We start from the raw sequence: 27,736 nt of genomic DNA on the forward strand, positions 1-27,736 counted from the left end.
CAAAAACAGTGTCACAAGTTTTATGAATTGTTTTTTAAAATTAATAGGTTGTGTACTGGGGAATGATATTGGCCAAATTATATTGTTATATTGTGTGCATGTACAAATATGTAATGAATCTCCCACCATTATGTATAATCATGCATGGATAAAATTATGGAAAAAAAATTAATATCTTGTGAAAGTTTTCTGTATGAATTGGTGAATGTATGCTGCAACATGTTAACTGTTGCACCACAATACATTTAGCCAACACTTTTTTCCTTTGCTTGTAAGCACTCTGTAAACATGACACACACCAGGTTTTTTTGGTTTGTACTAACAAAATGTGGGACTGGGTATTTCCTGTGTTGGGAGTCTGTCTTGGGCACTGAAGGATGTACAGTAGTATCCCTGGACACTGTGCACTGCGTGGAGGTATAGTCACTACCCTGTGTGACAACAGAAAACTTCTCCAGATACTGCTAAATATTCTCTGGGGCACAAAATTACCCTTAGATGGAAATCACACCATTGGATGTGCAATGGATTATTTTTGTTCAATATTTTCCTTGATGTGGAGTTATTGGAGGTGACCTGCAGAGAAACTGAATTTGTGCTCTTGCAGATCAAGCAGGACAGTGGCCTACCATAATCCAAGAGGGAGTAATTGCATTTCCCTTTCTCTCCACTACTGAATGGAACCCTGTTTGTATTTTAATCTATGCCAATTTAAGAGTATTTCATTGCTCTTTAAATGTATTTTTGAACAATTGGAGAAGAGAGACATTTTAAAATGTTTTTGAAACATTTATGTTTCTTCTTTGGCCAAGGTCAATTTTTTTGTTCTTTCCTGTTGAAGAAGTTTCTTCAGTTTTCTAAAAGTTCTTTATATATTCAGATAGTACCAAGTATCTTAGTTTTTATTAAAAAAACTATGGTACTGGGGAGTGGACCCAGGGCCTCACACATGCTAAGTGAGCACTCTAACACTCAGCTACATCCCCAGCCCTTTTTTAAAAATTGTATTTTGTTATGTAGATGTCTCACTAAGTTGCCCAGTCTGACCTCAAACCTGCCATCCTCCTGCTTCAGTCTCCTCAGCAGCTGAGATCACAGGAGTGCACCACCGCACTCAACCAGAGATGTTTTATCAATTATGTTTTGGGTATCATGTCTACAAAGTTCTTACTTTCCTCAAAATTACATGTGTGCGCATACACACACACCCACACACACATATATACATATAATTTTTTCTGATTTTCAAAACCTTATGTATTTTAAGCATCTGCCTTTTATTTATGGAGTAATAAGGTAATATGGAGTTTAAGGTGACTTTCTAAAAAATAGTTTGGTGTTGAAGGAAGCGTCCTGATTACTGCCTCAAGCTTCACTTGAGTAATTCCATGATCCATCTGCTACTTCCTCCATCATAATCATAAGTTAGTCATAAATGACACGGTGACCAAAACAGACAGATTGTGAAAGGAGAACATGAAAGGAAAAGGAAGATGTTTGGACTTATCCGTTAACTTGGAAATAGGAATGGACTGGTCGGGGGGAGTCAAAATATAGCCTAAAGGGATGGCTGGGGATGCCTGGTGTGGGCAGGGACCGAGCCCGTTCCCTCCGGCTCCCTCCTTCAACCTTTGAGACCCGTAGTGCTGTCGAGTTCCTGTGTTACCCACCTGCATCCTCAGAAGAGGCCTCAGGGAAAGCCAGTCACTCTCGGTTAGAGGACAGACAGCATGTCACTAGCTCCTAGCCGTGCCGTGGCTCCTGGGTGATGAGCTGGAAGGCAGATGCAACCCTAGCTGCTTCTGGATCCCACCTCTGTCTCCATCACAACTTAAGGCATCTGGTTCCAGTACAGTTTTGAGAAGATAAACCACAGGGCATTGGCAGGAATTCAGCTTGCTGTTTGTCATGGGGAATGTCTTCCTGACTCTGTGACTCTCCTTGGGATGCATGTTTGAACTCCAAGAGCTTCCCAGGAGTGGAGCGAGAGTTCAAAAACTTCTCCAAGGACTGAGAGGAACACAGTGTCAGGTTGTAGCATCTGCACAGCGTTGGGCCACGCCCTGCCCTTGGCCTCTGTGAAGGGCGCAAAGGCTTGTCTGCTTCTGAGCTGTTCCACCATCACATGAGTAGCCTTCCTTAACCACAAAGGCTGTCTTCAAAGAAAAACCCACCTTTTCTAGGAGAGGGTTGTGAAGCAGGGGTAAGGCACAGAATTTAAGAAGATAAGGAGTGATGTGATGCCTGAATCCTCCATTCCCACACTACCTCACTTGCCAAGGTGCAGAGAAATGACATTGGTCTATTCTGGGCAGGTATTGATTGGCTGCTGAGTAAAGGAGTACTTTTCACCCCTGAATAATGCTTGGAAAATGGCTTAAAAAAAAAAAAAACTTAGAAAACCTTCATATTTATTCTTCTGCTCAATTTGTTATTCCTAATTCTTCATAGATGATAGCAAATTGGGTAATTTTTTTCTGTCTTTGAATTTGGCGCATCTTATTTTCCCCTTTCTTATCATTTGTACGTGAGCATCATTTCTAGCATGAGACGTGATCAATCATAACCTGGGCTCATTAAAACTTTTGAGAAGAGGAATAAGCAGACTGGAAACAACCCCAGTTCTGCATTTCAGGTGTGGCTATGGGCAAGTGGTTGCGTAGGACAGTGCTTATGTGTACCGTGGCACGGTTGTGTGCTCCTGACTCCCAAAGCTTTCCTTTTCCCTGGTTAAGACCAGCATAGCTGGTAAAACTAGAGTCACATGCCTTGAACTACCTACATGCAGGGTGGACATCATAGTAACAGCTCCTGCGTCTCTACATGTAGTGACTTCTAGACTCTTCTTGTGATTTGTGGTGCAAGTCACTGGCATAAGGCAGAGCAAGTCAGCCAGAACTGAGAATTCCAAAAAACACCCATCCTTGTCTTGGGGATGGGGAGGACTGAGAATAATTTGGTTCAAAAGGGCACGAGAGGTACTACCAAGATGCCCTTTTATTTATTATGATCCCTTTGTGGTTGGCATTTTTGTTCCATTGAAGCTCTACTGTGGTTTAGAATGACTGCTTCCAAATGGATAGTCAAATAGAAAATGATGCAAAGAAGGTAGGGGGAGACCAGCTCTGGGCTTACACTAAAATCTCCCCACAAAGAGAGGGAACGTAAGATTTTTAAAAAACTGTGTATGTGTTTATTGCACGCATGGCTGCACAAATGTGTATATACATGTAAACATAAATATATATATATATAATATACACACACACTATCATAAAACTAAAATATTTCCACTTATATGAGGGCAGAAAAAGATATGGAAAATAAAAGCTTGCTCTTTTTTTTTTTTGCAGGGGTTTGATTTTGGAATTCCTCTTCCTATAAGAAATTTTTAAAGATCATGAGTAAAATATCAGACTTTCAGATGCAAAGAGTAAAAAAATCTGAAGTAGTTTTAGGAAAATCACTAGAGATTCAAAAACATGGAACTCAGTCACTAGATTGGATTACTTCAGTGCTAATCCTGGAACTGTAGAAGTTCTGTGAATACCAGGAAAGGCCAATTTACTTATTATGGAAAAATTCTCATTAAGTAGGTGCTGTAAAAGCAACTAGCCAGGAGGGGACTCTGGAAACCTGAGTGTTTTCTCTCTCTGTCTCTCTCTCTCTCTCTCTCTCACATGCAGAGGTAGCCAGCTCTTAGAAAGCAGTCTCTCATGTTTGCTCATTCCTGCATTCTTCTCTCCTTACTTTCCAGTAAAGATGCTCTTGGATGACTTCATTGGTATGTCTCAATCACAGTGTTTTGGTTTTGGTTTTGCATATAGAATCCCTCATCAACTAAATAACAAAATTAAATTTCTCCTGGGCTGAGTGTTTAACAGTTTATATTTGAAAACTCATTTTCATCTTATAGTCTAATATGAGAATTTGAGAAGAATGCGGGTTTAGACAGTGTTTCAATCATTTGGAAATCTTGAACGACAGGGGCAAATAAGATTTTCTAAATATTAAGAAATAGACCTGAGCTAGTCTCCTTTATTGTCCCATCACTAAGCATTCAAAAAACTTCCAGCTGTAAATTGTGCTCACTGGTCCTTTCTCATTTCCACATCTACATCTAGAAATCATGTACTTTTGGTCTTCAGAGTGAGGAAGCGTTGTCCTAATAGCAGGAAATGAACTGGACTTGAAAACAACTTGATAATAATTGATAACAAGGTTTGAAAAACTCAAGGAGGGTAACATTTTCAAGAATCACTAATCACTATTAGGAGAGTCTAGATGACAAAACAGACGTCCCACTACTGTTGATTAATATCCTGGGTGTTTGTGCAAACATGTTCATTTCACTGTTCCTAAAGGACAGTGGAGACATACGTATGAACAGAGCTTGTTTAATTTAATTTTATCTTTAGAATGGCATGCAGGCTGGGAGTGTAACTCAATGGTAGAACAGTTTCCTGTGATAGCACAATTTTCTCACTGATATTAAATGTCACATTAATTGTAGTAATACAAAGAGCATTTATTGGTTGTCCAGTGTCTAGTATGCGAAATTGATCAAATTCCTTTTTTGTGTAACCAAATGTACATACATGCATTTAACTGTGTCACACCATTTACTTGGAATTCACCTGTCCAACAAAATGGCCTGCTCCTTCCAGTGATGACCACTGTAGTCCCCCTGATGTTGGACCTCAATACATCAAGTTTTGGAGGGGATCTTTCACCACTAGTCGGACACCATCAATATCTGGGTCATCCTATAATTGTATGGCTATTCATCCAAGCTTTTGGTCTCATTAAAACCTACTGGAAGTACCTCTGCAATTGTACTTATCATGGCCAGTGCATTCAGAAGCTCCAAACACAATATTGTAGTCACTGAGCATGAAACCGTCACCCTATCAATACTGGACATGATCAGAAAAATCATCAGATCCAGCAATTCTTAAAGCCAGTCCTAAGACTAGCAGCATCAGAATTTAACTTGTTAAAAAGGCAATTCCTCAGGCCCCCACCCAAACCCAAATTGATCTGGGGTGAGGCCTAGTGATTGTGTTGCACACCCAAGTTTAAGAATCACTGATCTAGCCAAGCATGGTACAACATGCCTGTAATCTCATCTACTCAAAAGGTTGAGGCAGGAGGATCTCAAATTCCAGGCCCTCAACAACTTAGCAAAACCCTGCTTCAGAACAGGAAAAATAAAAACATCTGGGGATGCAGTTTAGTGGTAAAGCACCCCTGGGTTCAATCCCCAACAACTACAAAAAACCTAATCCATTTTCCAGAGGGGAATGTTGCGACTCATGAAAATTAAATGAGTCATCTAAGGGTCTCACATCCAGTTGGTAGTGAGTCAAGGAATGTCCATCTGGTGTCCAATCCAGGACTTTGATTTTTCCTGAACAACTTTATTGTTTATCATGCCATACTTTATTGACTCCCATCTGAGACTAATAAATTGGTAAACAAAACTTTTGAAGGGGATTGGAGGTAACGAGAACTAGCATTTTCCATTCTGTAGGAATGTGCCACTGTTTGGTTCTGCCCCTGTTGACAGCTAAACCTTCTAAATCTTCTAAGAACGAATAAACAAATCCACTAGAACTAGATCAAAGTACTTGGCTGTGTCTGATTAACAGGGCTCAATAATCAGACGAGCCATGAATGTGCACAACTACAGCTCCAAAGGGAGGAGAAGCAATGCAGTGCAGACCTACCGATCGGGTCTTTCAGAGGAGCTTGAGAACCTCCTGTCCACGCTTCCAGGGCTGCAAATTAAAAGGAAATGCAGAATTTTCACAATAAAGAGAGCTTTTAAAACATGTTTCATAAGTAGACTTCAGAGCTTTTCATCTATGGCCACAGATGGGGAAGAAAGCAAAGCAGTTGTGATCAATCGCTCCGCCAAGTCACAAATACTGACATTAAAAACGTGGCTCATCTGAAGCTGAGGTCAAATATTCCCCGTCATCATCCTGAGTACATTCAGATAGCTGATTATTCACTTGCCAAAATAAGCTCGCAAAGAAATAAATGGTCTGCTGAAAGAACAAAGTAGGAGATGTTCAAGTGCTCACTGCATTCATCAGTCTCATGCATTATGGGGGTGGGGACAGACAGAGTGTCCCAGAGAGTGTGTGTCTGTAGGGTGTCCAGCACTCTGCTCCCTGGATTCTAGCCCTGGGAGTCTGACTGCTGCTGAACAGCCAGTGCCACTTGAATTACAGTGAGAAAAATGTTCAGTCTTATCACAACAGCAGCAGAAACAACTCTGCCCTCAAGTCAACATGTTGCTGAAGAAAGAGATTTATTAAACTCAGGACAAGTCTCTGGACACCTCATTCTGAAATAAGGATGAATGACAGTAGGGAAAGTACAGCCTTCCCGGGAGTTGTTTACAGTTCCCCAAGAACCTTCTAGAAGGATAATTTTCAGTTGATGAATTTAGATGTCACTATAAAAAAAGGTTGGGGAACTAAGTTTAAGAATAAATTTATACATGCCTATACAAATATTCATACATTTACTAAAATCAAACAATAAAAAAGCACAGTAAAGAAGGCACTACAAATTCAATGAGATGTTCACACACTCTTGTTGCATAGAAGATGAATATTTTTTCCAGACTTCTTTTCTTCCTTCCTTTTCTTTCTAATCCAAAATTAATGCTTTTTAAATTCTCATTTCTCATTTCTATTACTTGCTTTGGTCCTGATAAGTAAGAAAAAAAACAAAAAAACAAAAAACAAGAGCTTGAGATAAAAATAAAATGATAAAATGAATGAAATAAAATACAACAAAATGTAATGCTTTGGGAAACTCAAGTCTGTTAACTATTTCTCAAATCAGACTTCCTCCCCCTGGAATTTTTGTGCCTGTGGAAACTTTATAGCGAAGCACAGGTTAAAGTCCTCTCATACCCTGAGCTCCTGCTGACGCTCACCTCTGTGGAGCACGTTCTAAGCATGTGTCTTCTTTTGTTCTTTCTCCAGGTATTTTATTTTTAAAGGTTCTAACCCTTCCCTGTGAATTTTATAAAACTCTGCTTTCTGTCTTCATCCCCTAAAAGCATTCGTCACCCATAGTGTTGTACAAATTGTAAGCACTAAAACTAAAATTCTGAAGATTGACAAGAAAGGAACTCAAGAATTCACATTGGTGCAAAAGGAAATAACTTTGACCACAAGCCCTGAAATTACTTTGAGAAGTAAAATGATTCATGTATTTCTCTTTTCTATGATATGCCCTTGAGTGGTACTGATCTTTTTGTTCACTGTTTGGATTATCTATTTTTAATCCACTAGAGTTTCCTGTTGCTGAGTAATTCTTATGCACCCAGGAAACACATTCTTATTTAAAAACTAGCCTGAGGAAAAAAATACGTCTTCAAATGGAAACCCACAAAAATAATGGAAGCAAAAGCTCCAAACACCAACATAAATATATTTTTAAGATAAGTCCTTGTCTAATTCCATGCTCCTTAAATACACGTCTTTGATACATTTTATTAAAAATGGACACTGACCCTTGAATTTCACCCACTCACTTAAGATAATGCTCAATTTCCAAAATAACACAAAAAGAATAGGATTCCATTCAATTTATCTATGACTTCTATAGTCTCCAATGTTCTGATTCTTACAAGTGAATCAAAATTACCTACAAGATACCAAACTCCTTAATAGCCTTCAAAACAACTGTAGCCAAGTTTCCTCTGAATCAACTCATATCTATGAATGACTCCCATGGGCAACAGAAGTCTGGCCTGGCCTTCAAATCAACTGAGTTCTACTCTCAACCACAAAGTTCACCTGAGCCCTTCTTTCAAACTCTCTGCATCACATTACATCCTAATAGTCTATATTTTGTAAGCTTAATTTCAGTTACCACTGAACAACTGATCCAGGAAATGAGTGCCAGAATCTTCGGGACACAAACAGCAAGTTTTCAAATGTATACCAATGATGATGATGTGGTTACAAAGGAGTCTAGCTCTACTGAACATCATGTGAAAATCTCCTCCAGAACATTCCAAAACAGGTGCCTCCGTGTTGAAACAGAGATACGAATTTAGTACCACATGACTTATGTCCTTCTGAAAGTATTAGTTCATCTTTCTGTTTGAGTGAAGCAGGAATAAAGTTGTCCCACATCAGGATAAGAAGGACTGGACTCAGTAACTCACCTCATGTAGGCCTGGGTTTTGCTCACCCTTCTGCCCGTGACCTTCAGTGCTGTCTTCCACTGATGGGAGCTGCTCAGGGCTATCTGCTTTCTCGTTGGTTTTCTGATCCCTCACTTGCTTTGTGCCCAGCCTCTACTGAAAAGGATGCTGATGATGACCTTATGGAAATTGCGCTAAAGCTGCCCCTCATGACCATGGGCCCATAGCAATACCAAACCCCACAATACAGGGGAAGGAAGCGCAAAGCATACAAGAGACCCTTCGGTCAATATGGCCCAAGATAGGCTTTGGATACCTAAGAGCAGAAAAGCAAAACAGAGTGAAAAAAGAGGGAAACAAATTCTGAATGGAGTTTTTATTGTCAAATGTTCAAACAGAGCCATTTGGGAGCTGCAGGTGGGACTTCAGGAAGGGTTAAGAGCCATGGAGGGGGTTAAATGCTTCTTCTTCACTAAATAGGCTATTAGCAAAGACTTGAGGTCAGAGAATAGTATTATCACATATAGTGCATGAAGGAACATGCACTAGAACCCAGTAAGAGGTTAGCTGGAACATTCTGCAGCAGAAGAAAGCCCAGCTACACACTAAAACAGATAACTACTATCTGCACATGAGGATAAAAATGTTCCATTATGATTTTTATCATTAACTTTACTTTCTTAGCTTTAAAAAATGTAGGCCCCACTAGGTTATAAACCCTATTACAATATGTTTTTAAAATTTTTAAAAATTTGTTCTAATTAGTTATATATGACAGTGGAACACATTTATGCAGTCTAATAGATCACACAAAAATGGAGTATAATTTCTCTTTTTTCTGATTGTTCACATTGTAAAATCACATAGGTCATGCACTCATATATGTATGTGACTTTTAAGTCTTCAAATTTTAAGGACTTGTTAGGTCTACTCTTCATACAGTTCTTTACTAGCCAATATTTGATTCTGGGTATTTGGGATCATCATTCATCTTCTTTTCTTTTGTCATTATGGAATCTAATGTAATTAGCAACTGAAAGTATCTAAAATAACTAAGTGGAGTGAAACATTCACAAAGAAGGTAAGGCAGAATTAAATTAATGACCAAGTGTAGGAAAAGGTTCTTCAGCCTTGGCACTGTTGGCACTTGGGCCCAAATAAGTCTTTGCCGTCAGGCATTTTCTCAGGTCCCTGGATGTTGAGTAGCATCCCTGATCTCTATCCACTAGATGCCAGTAGCATCTCCCCTCAGTGTGTCAACCGAAATGTGTCTAGACTTCCCCCAGAGTTCCTGGAGAGCAAAATCACTCCTAATTGAGAACCATTAGGATAGGTAAAGCTGCCAGACTGATATAGGGGTTGATCCAAAAGATGTTTAGACATTCAGAGGTTACTAAATTACCAGCTAAGTGCTAGCATGGGTCCAAGTTCCAACAGCTAGCTGTCCTGGCAAACAGGGGGTAGTAAGAGGGTGAAGGATGAGCAGAGAGAAGCACCAGGCTATGCTGGAAATATGGGGCAACTTTATAAATGAGAGAGTAAGTTACTGATGGAAAACCTAGAGAGTGTAATTCCTTTTCAGCTCTGCATCAGGTAATCCTGTGCATTACAACCAACTAACTACTGTCCACATTTTTTTTTTCACTTTACCAAAAGAAAACCCCACAGTGTTTCTGAGAAATTAAGAATTTATCAGACTGTTGATCTGATTTAGATAATGTGTTGGCTGAAAACATCTACTGCTAATAATAAAGAAGGACAAACCAATAGAAATGGTTGGTTTGATAATTACTTTAATGGCCATGTTGCCCACTGCAGTCATTAATATAGAATTGGGCCACTTGACTTGTGGCCTTTTCTTAGGTAAGGAGAAACAGTTTAAAACACTCACCTAACTAACCTAACTCTAATCTTGATGATCCTGTTGCTCTTTGGGGGTGTTCCTGCATTAAGGTTTTCCTCAATTCTCTTAGAATAGGTAATAAGAACAAAGCTTAAGATCAGTAGGGTCATGAAGACATTCTTCTTTCTGGCTGAGTAATACTCCATTTTAATAAATACCACATTTTCTTTATCCATTCATCTGTTGAAGGGCACCTAGTTTGGCTCCATAGCTTAGCTATTGTGTATTGAGCTGCTATAAACACTGATGTGGCTCAAGTAAATGGGTGGACACGGACACTACTTAAATGAAGTGAGCCAGTCCCAGGAAATCAAAGGCCTAATGTTTTTGCTGATATGTGGAAGTTAACCCACAGTAAGGGAGGAGAGGGAAAGAAGACTAGGCAAAGGGGAATGAAGGGAAGGGAGGAGGGATAGGAAAAGGAAAGATAGTGGAATGAAACCAAAAAGTTTTCCCATGTACTTCTCTGAACACATCACAGTGAATCCCACCATAGTGTGTATCCATAGGAACAGGGTCCTAACTAGAATAAAATGCTAATAATACATGCTTATACAATTATATCAAAATGATTTTTACTGCCATGTATAACTAAAAGAAACCAATAAAAAATAAGTATCTGATCACAGCAAAGAGCAAAAATAAGAAAAGACTGGTATGCTCATGAAAGTCCCTGTCCTCATAAAAGTGTGGGAAGGGACGGTTAAAAGCGATGGGAGGTCTGCACTCATTCTGGTATTTTACCATTGCAAGCTGGTGCCTGGGAGCATCTATTTTGTACATGGCACATAAGTGCCTCGTTTCTCTTGGGACACCTTCTCCATCTAGATTCTGGGTACTGGGCATCTGCTGATGTCCTACCTCCCTCCTCAGCTTCCTAAGGGCAAAAGCTGGGGCCTGGGCTCCTCCTCCCTCTCATTGGCTCCCAGGTTGGTGGGGTTACCAGTCTGGCTCCTGGACAAATGCTACTCAAGAACGTCTCCTCAGTCAAATGAGATGAGCAGAGCAAGCCATGTGAACCGCCACAGCAACTAAGCAGGGAGGTTTCGTGTATTGCAAGGGGGAAAAAGAACGACACTTATATTTTCCATCTACATAAATAACCCCTATTTTGTACGTCTTCATTTTACTTTTTAGCTTCATATTCTTTTTTTTTTTTTTTTTGAATTTTATCTAGCAAAGTATCAGCCCACAGAAAATAAGGATAAAACAAAATCCTTTCACCAGAGAGATCTTGAGAGGTACACTCTTAGATGATTGTATCTAATTCCATGGTTTAAAAGACTCCCAGAGACTAAATGTTTGTATTCCCCGCCAGAATCCACTTAATTCCCAATGCAATGTCACCGAGGTGGAGCCTTTGAGAGGCGATTAGGTCATGAATGGAGTCAGTGCCCTTGTGAAACAGAGCCCCCCTTACCCCTTTCTGCCTGGTGAGGACATAGTGAGAAATGGCTGTGTGAGGAGCTGGGACGAGTCACCAGACACTCAGTATCCAGGCGCCTTGATGTTGGGCTTCCCAGGCTTGACACTGTGAAACGCATTTCTATTCTCTGTAGGCTACATGCATGCTCCGTGGGATACTGCACCACAGCCTGAACGGACTAAGGTGCATGCCATCTCTACATTGCAGTACCCAGCCTTGACATCCCCTGTGAGTTCCAGACTCACATCTCCAACTGCCTATTCCTAACCTACACCTGGAATTCCAACAAGCATCTCCAAGTTAACATGTCCTGACCTGAAATGAAGCCTCGATTGATGCTGCTTGACCTTGCTCTTCCCTACTCTTCCTCAGAACATGAAATTGTAGCCACCAGTTTTTCAGGCTGAACACGTTAGGAGTCACTCTTCACTAGTATTTTTTTACTGAATACCACAATAGGGCCAGGCGATGGGATTTGGTAAGGAATGGCCTGCCCATCATTGGCATGCATTACTGTGGTTTTCTGAGACCCTACAGAATCTGCCCGCTATTATAGTGATGTCACTTGGGCCACCTCCTGCTGGCTCACTCTGAATCAAGTGCAATGATCACTCCTTGATTTGTAATCCACCCCCAGCATCTCCTGACTCAAGCACTTTTAAATACTGCTCCCTTCTGTCTGAAGTGCATGCTTTCCTAGACATCTGTAGTTACTTCCTTGCTTCCCTGGGAACCTTTTTCAAATACCTCTGCTTCACTTTCTCCACCACTCTCTTTGACTTTAATGCACTATGACCACCATTGTAATAAAATTTCATTATTTTAAAATTTACTTCTCTCCTCTCTCTAGAATAAGCTCCTTGAGGGCAAGGTCATGGATTTATGGACTAATTTTACTTCTGTGTCCAGAGAATGCCTGACACAGAGCAGAGACGCCCAGACATATGTTTGAATGAACTTTTAAGCATGTTTATGAATACAGAAATAGTAATACAGTACATTAGCTAGCACATGGGTTTCACTGCTGAGGCTTATCACTAATTCATTTCACTCCTTTAATATTTTTATTGACAGACCTTGCATCCTCATAGCTATGGTTTCCAAATAATTAAATACTGATAACTGAATAGGTAGACTGAGAAACATGAACTACGAAGGAATAATCTATGAATCATTTGATTCTCACTTTGTGATAAATTTAAGTTTTTTTTTCAGCAAAATTCATGGAAAATTCAATGTGATGTGTATATAATATTGGAGGGAAATGCTTTGAAGTGTTTAGTGATGCCAATCTCAAGTACCAGGGAAGAAGCCACAAAAGTATGAGCACTTTCAATGCTAATTAAAATGTAGTCTCATCTATTAATTTGCACAGGTCACCCAGGGTTCCCCTGAGCAGCATCTTTAATCCTGCTCATCTTACAAGTATTTACTAATAACTACTGCCTACTGGACCCTATTCTAGGACGTGGGGAGGGGGTGTCACAGCCATTGACAACACAGAAGACTGCTTCCTGGAGCTGCTGTTCCGAGCACCTGTTTTCTAAAGCAATAAAATATTTTCATCAGCCAAATTCTGTAATTCATTGGCTTCAGGAGCTTTAGCATCCTCCTTGTTAGAGATGTCTTCGCTCTTTCCCCAGACTCTATATTTCAAAATGTCGAAACAACTTCAAAATGAAGATATATTTTTCTCCTCCACCACCATGGGGGAAAAGTTTTAGGAAGCGCCACTCAGATTTTGATTTATTAAAGACAAAACCATTTGTATTTCTAACCAGGGAGTATTTATATATAAATCCCTTCTCATCAAGTAGTTTTGGACAAAAACATCTCAGAAAACAGGAGAAAGTGTCCATTCAGCAGAAATACATTCAATCATTGACTCACCTTCTTCCTTACTATGGGTTTGCACATTCCAGCTTCAGTGATTTGTATTCAAACCTAAGTGTAAACACCACCAGGCAGAGGCTGTGTACTCATTCCCTGCCCCAACCATGCACTCTGGGCATGCACTGGGTTTGCTTTGTACACGTGAGGTCATCCTATCCCAGCTGGGCTGCTGGTTTCCCGAGGAGGGAAAAATGTTCTTCTCTGGCCCTCTTTCGATGTGGGTAAGTGGCATTAAAACCTAAGAATGGTTTCATTTTCCATATAAAACTTGAGTTCACTGGACAGTATGATATCTTCTTTCCTTTTTTGCTGCACATCTTACTTTCTTAGCAAGCAACCTCTGAGTACACACAAACCAGATGTGCTTTACAATTTACTACTCTTTAACTCTTTTCTCACAACCAACTCTTTTTTTCTTTAGGGAAAAAGAAGAAAAGCAGAGAAAGGAAGAAATTTTCAATCACCCACAAAATGTAGAGATTGCCAAAGAGAGGCTCCAACATATATAATTTCACCCTAACCATCAATCCACAACTTTTGGAAAGAAAATACAAGTCTTTTCCTTAGGTTGAAAACTCACTTGAGAGCCATGTGAGACAGAAATTGCAATTATATACACAAACATATCTTTCCAAGGGCAAAACACTAACTAAAGTAGATTTTATCTTTAATATCAGCCAGAACTGATACACATCAGAATACACATCAAGAGACTCCGAGTGTGCCCAAGTCACTTTTCAGAACCAGTACTAGGTAGTGTCTACATCAAGGATACCTATTAACAGCATACTTTTGTCTATAAAAATGTTTCTAGAATGGATTTAAGGCGACAATCTCCAGCTTTGTGCCGCTTGTTTGCATTGAGAAATGTCCGTAGATCACTGGAGGCATGCTGTTTCTTGGGTTATATTGTGTTTTAGTCCACAATTTCATACAACATCCCCATTACGAGAACACACAGGAAACTTTTATACTCTCACAGGAAGACAAATGATAGTCCTGAGCAACTCCATCTTGATGTCATAAAATACACTGAATTGTGAAGTTGACTGTGTTTCTTTTCTTGTCTGGACAATTAGGGAATTCAAAGAACTCAGTGACCACTTCTGCCTGTGAATGCTACTTGCTTCTCAGCTGGGTTTTAGTTTTTGAATCTTACATTCCTATTGCCTGATTTTCTCTCTATTGGTTTTAATCTGCTCTATCATATGTATCTTGGCTAGCCAATTCAAATTCTTTTTGTAATAAAGGAAAGACCATAAAGAGACACCTATTTGACAGTAAAAAAATGTTTTTCATTAGATATATAAACACCCTCATTTTTGACTCAAGACTAATTGCAATAGCCTTTTTTCTTTATTTGTTTCTTTATATTTTATTTTTTCCTTCAGGGAAGCCAGCTGCATCAAATAGGTAAATTTTAGGGTAGAAAAGAAGAGAGAAAACATTCAAGTGAAGTCTAAAGAGGTCTGGGCTCAAACTAGTGATCCCTGCATAGATGAGACCCAGGGTTTTCGAGATAGTTCAGAAGTTGGGAATATAGCTCAGTGATAGAGCCCTTGCCTGGCATGGGTAAGGTCCTTGGCTCGATCCCCAACACTGCAGGCAACAAAAATACCAATAATAATAATGATGATTCATTTGTAATGTGATGTTGAATGGATATTTCTGCAGCAGTCTGAAGACTCTAGGAAAAACATGTTGAAGTGAAGGAGCAGGACCCTGAATGCAGAACTTCTGGGAAAGGTGGGGAGTGGGGACTCAGGGTAATGGCTTGGAAATTCCTTTCCCTCTTGGAGATAAGAAGGTTCCAGAGGCTAGAAGTTAGACAATAATCTTCAAAGACATTTTCATCATAGAGAGCTTTACTGTGAGTGCCCCACTCCCACAACTCAGGAAAGTCCCGGAAAGCAGAAAGCTAGCTTTAAAAACCTACTTGCCATCACAATGGGATGCCACTTTACACCCACTAAGATGGTTATCATCAAAAAAATGACAAATGGGGCTGGGGTTGTGGCTCAGTGGTAGAGCGCTTGCCTAGCATGTGCAAGGTAAGGCACTGGGTTCAATTCTCAGCACCACATATAAATAAGTGAATAAAATAAAGGTCAATAAACATCCAAAAAAATTTTTAAAAAGAATGACAGATGTTGGGTATGATATGGAAAAATTGGAACCCTGATACAATGCTGAGGGGAATATAAAATTGAACAGCTTCTATGAAAAACAGTCTGGCAGTTCCTTGAAAGGTTTAATATAAGAATTGCCAAATAACTGTCATATACAGGAAATCCACTCTGAAATATATACCTAAGAGAAATGAAAACACGTCCATACAAAATCTTGTACACAAGTGTTTACAGTAGCATTATTCCTAAAAACAACAACAACAAAAAAAAAAAAAAAGGAAAAAAAGAAGAAAGATCCATCAACTGATGGGAAGTAAAATGTGGTAGATCTATAAATACTACGTATTGCTTTATGTTGCAACAAGAATGAGCATAGGACTCATCATGCAAAGTGGAGGAAGCCCACCATAAAAAACCACAAATTCTGATTCCCTTTACATGAAATGCCCAGAAGAGGCAAGAATACAGAAACAAAAGGAGAGGAGAGCATAGGTTGCCTATGGCTAAGGGTTGAGGCAAATGGAGAGTGAAAGCTAATGGATGGGAGGTCTCTTGTTAGAGTGGTGAAGATAGTTTAGAATTAGATAGTGGTGATGGTCACATAAAAGTGCACATACTAAAACCCAATCAACTGTGCACTTAGTTGCAAGGTATGTGAATTATGCTTCAATAAAGTTCTTATGAAAATATGACCTTTGAACAGCTTCATGTCTAGTAGGGGTAGCAGTTGGAAACATATGGAGGACAAGAGGCTGCCTGAGGCAGAGACAAGGCCTGCAGTGGATGGAGAGCCAGTGGGACAGTATCTGAACTCCAAGATACTACCCAAGAAGCCAGGTGTGTGAAAGGAGTTGAGAGAAATAGCCAGAAGGTGGAAGCATTTGCCATGTGAGGGAAACCAGAGTTACATAATTGTTATTTCACTCAAACCAAATGGACATCCCCCATCATGGCATTAAACATCTCCTCCTAATATATAAATGGCACCCCTTCTCTTGGACCACAGCCTGGGTTCTGGGAAGTCCACGTGTTATGTCCTGTGGGCACACATCGGCTCTGTGTGGGTGACTAGGCACTGGTCCTACTTCAGTGCTCCTCCTGGGGAATCACAGATCTGACCAGCGCATGACTGGCTGTCCTCCTTCTCTACAGCATACTCCATTCGAACATACGTCAATGTATTAGATAATAACAGGGTTATTAATGGACACATCTGGTGAGCAATTTCTCAGCTCCTTTCCAGTTTGTTACACTGTAGAAGGAATGCACTGGATATGGGGGTCATGCTTCCAGATGGAGTAAGCAGGCCTAGCCTCCTGACAATCATCATCATGAAGTTTAAAGAAAGCAGTGAAGAGGAAGACAAGTTCAGATTAGAAAAAAAAAAAAAAAGAATATTTTATCCTTGGAGGAACAGATTTTCTTGAGCAAGAGTCCTCTATTTCTGGACAGCTGTTTTCCTTCAAATAAACATACTTTGGCACATGAAGGGATAAGTCAACATTTTCTGCTAATCCTCTGGTAGATAACAAAATGGCAAATGCCTGTATGTTAAAGTCTTCCAATAAGCCAACATACCAAAACACAGTCATTGCAATATCAGGGCCCAAATTGGAGGAAAAGGTCCTGATGATTTTTTTTGGAAAACAATAATGAATATTTGGTGGTGCACTGCACAGGACATAAGGAATTTTATTATAATATTTCATTCATCATCATAAGCACTTCTCATATTGCCCTAATTTGACAGGTAGGAAGAGTAAAATTCAGGAAGCTAGAGTTTAAATAAAGTCATGCAATTTAAATGGAGACATTCTGAGACGGATCACCTCTCTCTGTAGAGTAGGTGCTAACGAAGACTACCCTGCCTCCTTGTAGAACAAGTGTTCCTCGCCGCCCACTGAACAATTGTTCTGAGTGTCTCCTTGGCACCAGTCCTGGGAGTGGATTGCTAACATGCAGGGCACACATGTGGATGCTTGTTATCAGTCTTCTGATTTTACAAGAAGGGACAACTTTGCTTCTAGGAATAAAAAGCAACCTCAGCATCTATTCATGGTCTTGTGTTGCCAAATAAGCAGGAATCCTAGTGACATACCCCAGGACCCAGAGAGGTGCAGAAGCAATGGAGACCAGCCTGCTGTAGGAATTACAGGAAGTGGAGAATACTCCTGTCAATCTTTGCAGTGTCGGGATGTGGGGTTTCATTATGGTCAAAGTCATCAGAACAAAAGTGAGTAAGAACGAGGATCCTTGTTCTCCTGAACTGTAAAACACATAGGTTGACAAGGATGTATTCTTGAAGGATATGATCTTCTTCACATTCACCACAAAGCACAGGGCATTCCACAAACATCCTGGCTTCTTTCCAGACCATTGCAACATTAACAAAACACATTTTAAAATATCTTTCTCTTGATCTGAGATATCTCCTGAAGCAATGCAATTCTCACAGCCATGAGTTCTTTGGTTTCTGTGCAAAGTGACACCCTCTTTCTGGAGTATAAAAGTTAGTTTTCTCCCTCCTTTATGTAATTCTTTTTAGATTTTAAGGAATAATCACTGAGTTTAACATACTGAGATTTTAAAAGTAAGTTCATCAATGACATTTGTAATTTAATAGAGCTTAAGACACTTTTTCATTAAAATATTTGTTGGACATCTGTGGGAGACAGATATTTTGGCTGTGATTGGGGTACAAAAGAGGCACGTGCTGTGCCTTCCAGGAACACTTACTCAAAGGGGAGACACCTGGAAACCATTAGCCATAATAGAATGTCATAAATATTGCAGAGCAGATCAAACAAAGAGCTTCAGACATCCAGCACAAAAGAGATCAGGTGACCAACAGGCAGAGGTAAAGAGGATCCTGGAACCTTATAGGTGGGGCTCAAATCTTAACCCTGTCATTGAAGAGCTGTATGATCATTGATCAGCTGGGCAAGTTAGTGATTTTTCTGTGCTACTATTTCCTCACCTATGAAATGTTATGATCATAGTAGCTACCCCATGGAGTTGCAGGTATTATGAAAACCCACGGTCTTTGATGTGATGCTGATTACCAGGTCCCACTATCTAAGCTGACAGTAGAGATCTGATGCCCTCAGACACAGAGACCCCTGCTCATGTCCCATCAACAGAGGTGTGCCAAGTGCTCACTGCTGCTGCAAAGTTGGCTCAGAACCTGAACACTTCTCTCCATCCTTCAGGTTAGAGAAAGGCAGAGGATGGTCAGGCTTTGGCTAACAGAATCATCTCCTGAGTGTATCAGCTTCCTTGAGACCAGGGCAATTTAGATTAAGGAACCATAATAACCAGGCAAAAACAAGCTCAGCACATTAATATGCTGGCATTTAGAAATAATTTTCACATATATGCTATTTTGTGTATTTATCAAGTTTAAGATTGAGCAGTTATTTGGACTTACTATCTTAATTTGAACATATAAGAAAAAATTATTAGGGTAAAAAATAATATTGAAATTTTTATGAGAACTTAAGGGTCACTATACTTAGAAACTTAATTTATCATGTTATGTCAATTTCTCCAGAACTTGGGACCATCTAGTTTTGTTAGACCTTTGATAAACTTTAATCCAGAAATGAATATGTTACATTATTTGATGCCCTTTAATTATTTAATAAAATTTAATTAACTAAGTTTTAAAGTTTCCTTTGAAAGTAGTCATCAACTATGCCAAATTTATAAAACAAAGTAAGTTTGAGCTAAACTTAAGAGCTTAAGAAAAATTAGGTTTTGAAATTTTCATCTCAAATACATTGACTATTAATTTAAAAATACAAAAGAATACAAATTACCTTTTCTTCATGTGAAACACACAGGAAAGCACCAAAATTTTACCTTGAAGACAACTAGCAGGAAAGAGGTTTTGAAATAAAGCCATCAAATCAAACTTAGGGTTCATATTAACACTAGGCTGCCCTGGTCCTACTCTGCTTTTCCAGATAATGCTTGTAAAACTGTTTCCCAAACACCTTCAGTGACACACATGCTCATAAACTTGAACCCCACCTCTCTCCAACTCAGTGCACCCTGGTGCTGGAAACTCCCAAGTGACCTGCCTCCTCTGAACAGCATCATATCCTTCTAGAAAGTTCAAGCGCCTATTCTGATTTCTCTGGATCATCATTCCCCTTTCACAGCATAAATCTCACCATCCTTCAGATCACCCGCAAATGGTCCTTTCCCTTCTGACATTTATTATTCTTAGACATTGTCTTATCTCTTACACTCAACCTCTATTCCAAATCCTCCAAAGCAGGGCTTAAACGGTCTGGAATTTAAGGTCATATTTCCCATCACTGTCTAAATCTGCTTTCCTGAGTTCCCAACTGACCCTTGAATGTGTGATCATTTTCTATCAATGATCCTCATCAAACATTCCCTTACTGTTTCCTCTCCATGATCATGTGCTTGGATAGCTCTAGTCACTAAGCTTAAAATGTACATCACCCTCTTTGCTTCCACCCTGACATGTAACTGGCTATGCATTCCAGGGATCCTGCAATTAACTACTCAGCTGCATCTTCCATCTCCTAGATCCAAATCCTCTGAGATGGTGTCTCCTTCTCTCTTCTCTATATTGTAATACTAAAAAGAACTATCACGCTGACATCACTTACTCCCAGGAACCAGGGAAGTCTCAGGGGTGCAAAACTTCTTTGCTCATTTTGGATTGAAATGTGAGGGCCATGTCATAATTCTGACCTTAAATTACTCTACCCTAAATAGAGCTCTCTGCCAGCCCTCCATTAGTTTTGTTATAAGCCCTACACATGAATCTGCAAATAAATAAATACAGGAGTCCTATGTCTGCTATGTCATGTAGGGTTTCTTAAATCTACATGAAAAATTAAATGCTATGTACTAAATGAAAATACAAATAAGGGGCGATAAAGAATAAACAGAATAGGCATTATTGAAAAGAGCAAAAATATCTCCATTGCTTTATGTTATTTAGTGCATCAATTAAAAAAATTATAAAACACTAATACTCATTGTATTAGTCATGCTTCTCAGAGTTTTTATTCTATTTACATTTAAACAGATAGACACTTAAGCCCTAAAAGAATAGCTAATTATTGCCATGCCCGGGTTATAAGGAACAGTAATTGGAAGAAAGAAAGTATTCTAGACATGAACAAATAAACACATCTGTGGAATTAACGTAAGAGCTATTTGGTTAACTTTGCCAGAACCAACTTTCAAATATTGAATTTTGAATCTGGGAAAAAAATTAAAAAGTATGTAAAACAAATATACCACGGGCAAATGAGTCTCTAAGATTCACCAAAGGGAAATGGAACAAGTGAATTCCTCCATCTGTTCATACACTTTTTTTTTCCCTTTGCATTTGGAAACGTGCTGGACGGAGATAACTTTGTTCAATTCTGAAGTGCGACTTGACATGGTTGTTGTTTCTGGCGCCCGTCAGCACCACGAAGGATCTCTGAAGTCCAAGGAGCCAGCCAGGAAAAGTCGGCTGCCAGTTGCTGGGAGGGAATCAGAGCCCCAAGCATGGCCTCCTCTACCTCTCTCTTCTAAGCACACTCAGGAATTCAATTCATCAAGAAAAATCATCATCTGGATTTGCTAACAGCAGAACTCTCAGAATGAAAAGGTAATCCGTGTGCTCTGGGACCCATCACACACCACAGAGGTGATTAAAGAGGGCTGTCAGGAAGCTTAAGATGCGCACTGACTTATCTAAGTCATCTGTGTCCTGTGCTCATTTATTCAATCAGAGAGCGTGTTTCCCTTTCCCTTTCTTTTCTCCCTGGGATTCTTTCCCCCTACCCATTTCATTGCCCCTGAAGACTAGTAGATAATCTTTTTTCCTTTTTCTCAGTTTGTCCTCTTTCAAACAAGAATGGACTTAGTAGGTTGTACCTCTGGGGTCCCTGCTGCCTAGAAACGTCATAAAAATGACAGGCTTCCAGAGATCAGTTGTGAGAGTTTAGCAGCCTGGTTTAAATATAACCTCTGAACCTCCTCTTCACCATAGGTGTGGTGTTTCCATCTCTGTTTTATAGGCATCAGCATGTTAAAATAATAAAACTTTTTCAGTGCTGGGAATCAAACCCAAGCCCTTAAGAATGCTATGCAAGTGATCTGCCACTAAGCAGATCACCCAGCCCTTAAAATAATCAATTCTGATGTCACTGGAAGTTCTGGGGGCTGCACTGTTACTAGGTCATCCGCAATGGCAATATTTTATAAGCCCTGTAATACATCTAGAGAAATTGCCCTTTAACATTTGTTTTCAGGCAAAACAAACAAAAACCAAAACTGTTCCTTTGTGTCACACAATCAATTATGCATGGAAAAACAGGCTGTCGAAATCACTTCTGCAAAATAGGGCAAAACTTATTTTCACAACAGGATATATAAAATAACAATTCGTATGATAATATGGTCATATGTACACTCTGTCCCTAAAACCAAATCAAACTCAGCCCTCTCCGTAAATTTAACAGATAAGTTCTCTGTGGTCAATATGTATCACAATCCTACATCTTTAAATGAAACAACATATTTTTGAAAGTTTACATTGCATATTTTATCCTTGATGTATTTAGTTCACACCTCAGTAGGATACTGAAGTGCCTTGAAGGGATTTTCATAATGCAACAGAATGAGAGATGAAAACTGGAGCAAGGAAATAATTTAAAGCCAAGGTAAGATTAATAGCAGGGCGCACAAACTCCTGCACACTTATTACAGTGGACTGTGCATTCCATTCAGCAGCCAAAGAAAGTAGACCAATATGGTCAGTTTTGAACAGTACCCATGAAAGAAAAATGCAAGAAACCTTGAGAGAAAGTTCTTCCAAGTGTTTCTGTTTTCGTGAAGTGCAGACTATGAAAACCAGCAAAGATGTCTTTAAACTTTATTGTCTTTCTGCATCTTATGTCAAGAGAATTCCATGTGCACATATCTCCCGGCCAGCCAGGACTTGGTAGTGGAACCAGCAAGGGGTCAAGACATTCTGCAGCTGTCCTGTGAAGCTGTGCTTGTCTCACAGAAATTCAGCTTCCGTTCTTTACTCACTTGCCGTAGGGTGGTATAGCATATGCCCAGGAAGGTGGAATTTGGAACAGACATGTTAAGAAGTAGTGTGACTTGGAGACCTGCTTCACTGCTTTAGGCATTATTTTTTTCACCTGTAAAATGGAGATAAATACCAGACTGATGGTTTAGGTTTGTTTAGGTCAAATCAAATCACCCATGATGTCGCCTGGAACAGAATAACCACTAAAAAGCTGCTGGGATTAAAATGAGCACAGTGTATCACATGTAACTGTTGATTGCCACTCAACTATTATCGCTTGTCCACGAAGTAGCAGACAACAGTGTACAATCATAATGTCCACTCCACCAAAAGAAAAGCGAACACCATCGCTACTAGGCCACATAACCACATTTTTTTTTCCAACTGAAGTTTGTGTGTGAATTTCTACTAAATCAACTTAATGATGGTGTGAAAATAGTATTTTTTTCTTTCTTCCCTATAAGGTAGTCTAATAACAGAAAAGAGGCTAATAACAGAAATCTTACGTGTCATTATTTAGAACATTAATCAGTAAAGAAGAAGTCATTGGGTTGATGGGTCTCTAGAAAGCAGCATAATCAAAAGGCTCTTGGAAGTCAGCCATGCAAACACAAGTTCTCTTGCTGGCCTTAAAGGAAAAGGAGACTGCTAAAATATCCAGAAGAATACATTCAGAACCTGAAAATTAAACTTTCAAAAACTGACAAGTATCTATAAGCATGGTTTGTGTGGAAATTGTCTATGAAGAAGAAAGCACAAAAATGTTTGTCATGTTTCTTGGCTTGTTATGCTAAGTGAAGAAACAAATTTCTCAATTACATTCCATTTCAGGGCACTTTAATCATTAATTAGCACCACAGAAGTTACTTTTCTCCATTAAATTAGAATCATACATGCATTAAATATTGTAGTCCTCTCAGACACTGATAACTCACTCATCATCCAATCCTTCATTCTACAACTAAACAAAACTAAATGATATAAGATTCAAGTCATTTGCTCTTTCAGGAAGGGATTCATGAAGTGCTGGATACATGCTATATTGGGAAAGAGTTCTGCATGGGAAGCCAGAAGACCTGTTTTTGAATCTGCATTTCACCATCAGCGAGTCTGTGACCTTAACCCTGATGCTTCAATCTTTTAGCCTCAATTTACTTAACTCTAGAAGGCAAACAAATTATTCCTAGTTTGAGCACACATTATGAGGACAATATGAGATTTTCTCAAAACCCTTTACAAATTAGAAACGCTACACAGAAGAAGAACCATATTTCATAGTTTGAACTAATCATAGTTCATGGTTAACTAACTTCCACTTAGTTACATTTGAGAATATGATCTTAGTAGTTTAGGCAAAACTCACTCTTATAAGAGAATGAATTACAATCCAGAATTCCCTTTTTAAACTTAAATGCAGGACATAACTGATCCAGGCTTCCCTCATAAAGCACTTCTGTCTAATATCCAAGTCTTCTTAAGATCCACTGAAAGTTTGCTTTTGAGACTATAGTTAGAGAAAAAGTATCAGAGAAGTTTCCAAAAGTTAAAGGCAAAACCGTGGAATTAAATTTGGAATCCTAATTTTCCACTATCTCTTTATGTCTGTTAATTTCTCCAGTCCTTGGTTTCTTCACCTGCAAAGATGGAAGTAATGGTATTTTTAGACTCAATCATTCAATTTTTAGTAAAACTCTCAAATTATATAAATAAACCATCACGGTCCATTCAAAGGGGGGAACAAAACACCTACCAACGGAAACTATTCATGAGAAAGAACTGACGGCAGAAATACTTGACAAAGATTTTAAACACCTGTCTTACAGATGCTCAGAGAACTAAAGGAAGAGGAGGAGAATGTTAGAGGGAAGTGTGTAAGTAAAAGGAATGTGAATAAAGAGATAGAAAATCTGAAAACATAGGAGGTGAAAAGCATAAGTGCAATGAAACATCCACCAGATGGATTTGCTATAGTTTGGGTGCAGTCTGGGTGTCCCCCAGGGTCTTTCGATTAAGGCCTTTATCCTCATGGTGATGCTGTTGGGAGTTGGTGGGACCTCAGGGAGGTGGGGCCTAGTTGGAGGTGCTGAGGTCATGGGGGCATGAGGCAGTTTGTATGAGTCCCTGAGACACTTCTTGTGTAACTGCCTTTGGTCTCAGAAGGGGAGCAAGCCTGGCCTCACCTGTTCCCCTATTCTCTGCTCCCATCTGGGATGAGATGGTGAGCTCTACACACAGGTCCACCACTGTGTGCCGCCATCTGCAGCTCTCACCAGAGAGCCAACACATGGGACCTCCTGACCCTCCACTCTCAACCTCCAAGATGTGGCTAAGGAATGCTCCCACGCAGTCAGGGAGCCTCCTCAGGTATTTCACTGAGGCCACACAAAGCTGACTAATAAAGGATGAAAATGTAGAGTTGAACAGGCAGAAGAAAAAACAAGCAAACTTCAAGAGAAAACAATGAAATTATTGAGTCAGGAGATAGAAATAGAATAACTGAAGAAAAGTAACATACCCCAAGGAATCTATGTAACATGGTCCAACAGACACATTGTGGAGGTTACAGAGGAGGAGGAGAGAAGAAATAATGTCGACACTTTCCAAATTTGATGAAAAACATGAATTAAATTGTCCAAGAACCTTGAAGAACTCTAAGTAAGATGAATTCAAAGTGGTATACATCAAGACTTAATATAAATGAATCTTTCAAATGATAAAGAAAATCATAAAGTAGATGAGATGAAACTTATCACATATAAGGGATCTTCAAAAAATCACCAGCAGATTTATCCTCAGAAACTTTAGAGGATAGGAGGAAAGTGTATGATCTATTCAAAGTTCTAAAAAGAAAAAAAAAAAAAATCTGTCAGCCAAGAATACTTTATCTGGCAAAACTGCCTTCGAAAGTGAGGGAGAAATTAAGACATTCCCAGAAAAATCAAAACTGAAAGAGTTCACTGCACTAGATCAGCACTGCAGGCAAGGCTCAAGAGAGTCCTGCAGTGAGAAATAAAACAAACCAACGAGGAACTAGACAATAACTCAAAGCAGTAGGAGGAAATCAAAGTCTCAATAAAGATGAATAAATGGGCAACTACCAAGGCTAGCATACCTGTAACAAAGGAGTATAATTCCACATTCTACTCTCTACAGAATTTAAGGGACTAATGTATTTAAAATGATGACTAGGTCACTTTGGAGCACAAATGTATAACAAAGTAATTCTGTGCACCCACAGTCAAAAGAGGTGCAGTAGTTGAGGGGCACAGACTTTTTCTGTTATTGAAGTTAAGATGGTATAAAATTCAATTCAAATTAAAGTGTCAAAATCGTGGGATGTGAAATGTCATCCCCATGGTGGTAACAAATTAAATAGTTATAGGATATATACAAAAGAAATAGAGGAAAAACCTTCAAACATATCACCACACAAATCAAAATAACCCAAAAGAAAACAGTAGTGTAGGAGGAGAGGTTAAAAGAGAAAGCTATATTTCATATTTCAAAATGAAGAGTGAAATGACTCAAGTAAATATCATTTTTTCAGTAATCACTTTATACATCAATGGATAAATTAACAAGCAAAAGAGATTGGCAGTTCATACAAATAGAAACCAAAAGAGAGCAGGGGCAGGGGTAGTGGTTAGACCAATAACTGACAAAATGTAAAATGTGAAATGGTATCGCCACTGTGGAAAATAAAAAAATAGAATTGCCCTATGATTCAGCAATTGTACTTTGGGTCTAAAATCCAAAAAATGAAAGAAAGTTCTCAAAAGGCTATCTGTATACCCAGGCTCACATCAGTGTTATTCACAGTAGCTAAAATATGGGAGCAATCCAGGGTCCAAGAGAATAAACAAAATGTCATAAATACATTTTAATTTTTTTATGGTGCTGGGATTGAACCCAGAGCCTCACACATGGTAGGCAAGTGCTTACCACTGAACTCATCGTTAGCCCGTGGCAGAAACACGTAAGGAATATTATTCAACTATGAAAAGTCATGATAGAGATTTTTGGCCAAAAGTCAAAAATAGTTATCATCTGACACTTAGAAAACATTTGCCAAACCCTGCTCTATTAATCCAAACTCATTTATGAATATATATGGAAAAAGGACACAAAGGAAGAAAACTGATTATCAATAGCTACAGTAAAAAAAAATCCATACAATTCAATATTCACTATGATTTATTAAAATGTTAGCAAATTTGAAATGGAGAGGAATTTCCTTAACTTAATAAAGTTCTCTTTAAATAACAACTGTAGCCATTAAAACTTTATAGTGAAATTTGGAGAAGCAGTCTCTTAAACTAAAAAATAAACAAAAAATAAAAAACATCGCTTATTGTTATAATTTTAACATTGGATATTCTCACCAGTATAATAAGAGAAGAAAAATTAATAAAGGGTATAGGGTTGGAACAGAAGAAACCAAAACGGCATTAGCTCCTGATTCTACTATTATTTACATTTTAAAACCAAAATGGTCTGAGACAAATTACTGTGTTTAATAAAAGTGTTTGGCAAAAAAACTGTAAATAACATCAATGTTCATAAAAGATAAATTTCCTTTTCATATGCCAGTAAGTTAAAAAATGTGATGGTTGAAAAAGAACATTATGCTTAGTAAAACGAGCCAGACCCCAAAAGATTGCACACTGTTTGATTCTTTTTTTATGGAATCCTGAAACAGGGGAACCTAATCTCCAGTGACAGGAAGTGAATCAGTGGTCTCCTGGGATTGGGAAGGAGGACTTTGGAGAAACTGGGCAGTGCAGCACTTTCTGGGGTGACAGGGGTGTTTTGCAGTGTGATCGTGGTGGTGGTCAGAGGATTGTACAAACTTGTCACAATTCATCAAAATGCACATATAAACTTGGTGTGTTCCATTATATGTAAATTATCCCTCAATAAACTTAAGAAGAAAAAAAGATAAAAATGTCTTAAAAAGACAAGATTTATATATCTTAAGATTTATATATCTTAAGGTTTATATATCTTTCATATATCTGTTGATTGTTTATAGATGTTCTTCTGTGAAGTGTCTGCTCACCCTTAGCCCATTTGTTGATTGAGTTACTTGTCTTCTTGGTGTAAAGTTTTTTGAGTTCTTTATAGATTCTGGAAATTA

The 27,736-nt window shown here is 38.9% G+C and overlaps 1 protein-coding gene across 1 annotated transcript in view; it reads right to left on the reverse strand.

Annotated features, from left to right (window-relative positions):
* Positions 1 to 27,736, reverse strand: part of FBXL7 (F-box and leucine rich repeat protein 7) — a 373,746-nt gene that overhangs the window by 149,586 nt on the left and 196,424 nt on the right. The window lies entirely within an intron of this gene.

The sequence above is a fragment of the Sciurus vulgaris genome (assembly GCF_902686455.1).
Source record: "Sciurus vulgaris genome assembly, chromosome: 6".
NCBI lineage: Eukaryota > Metazoa > Chordata > Mammalia > Rodentia > Sciuridae > Sciurus > Sciurus vulgaris.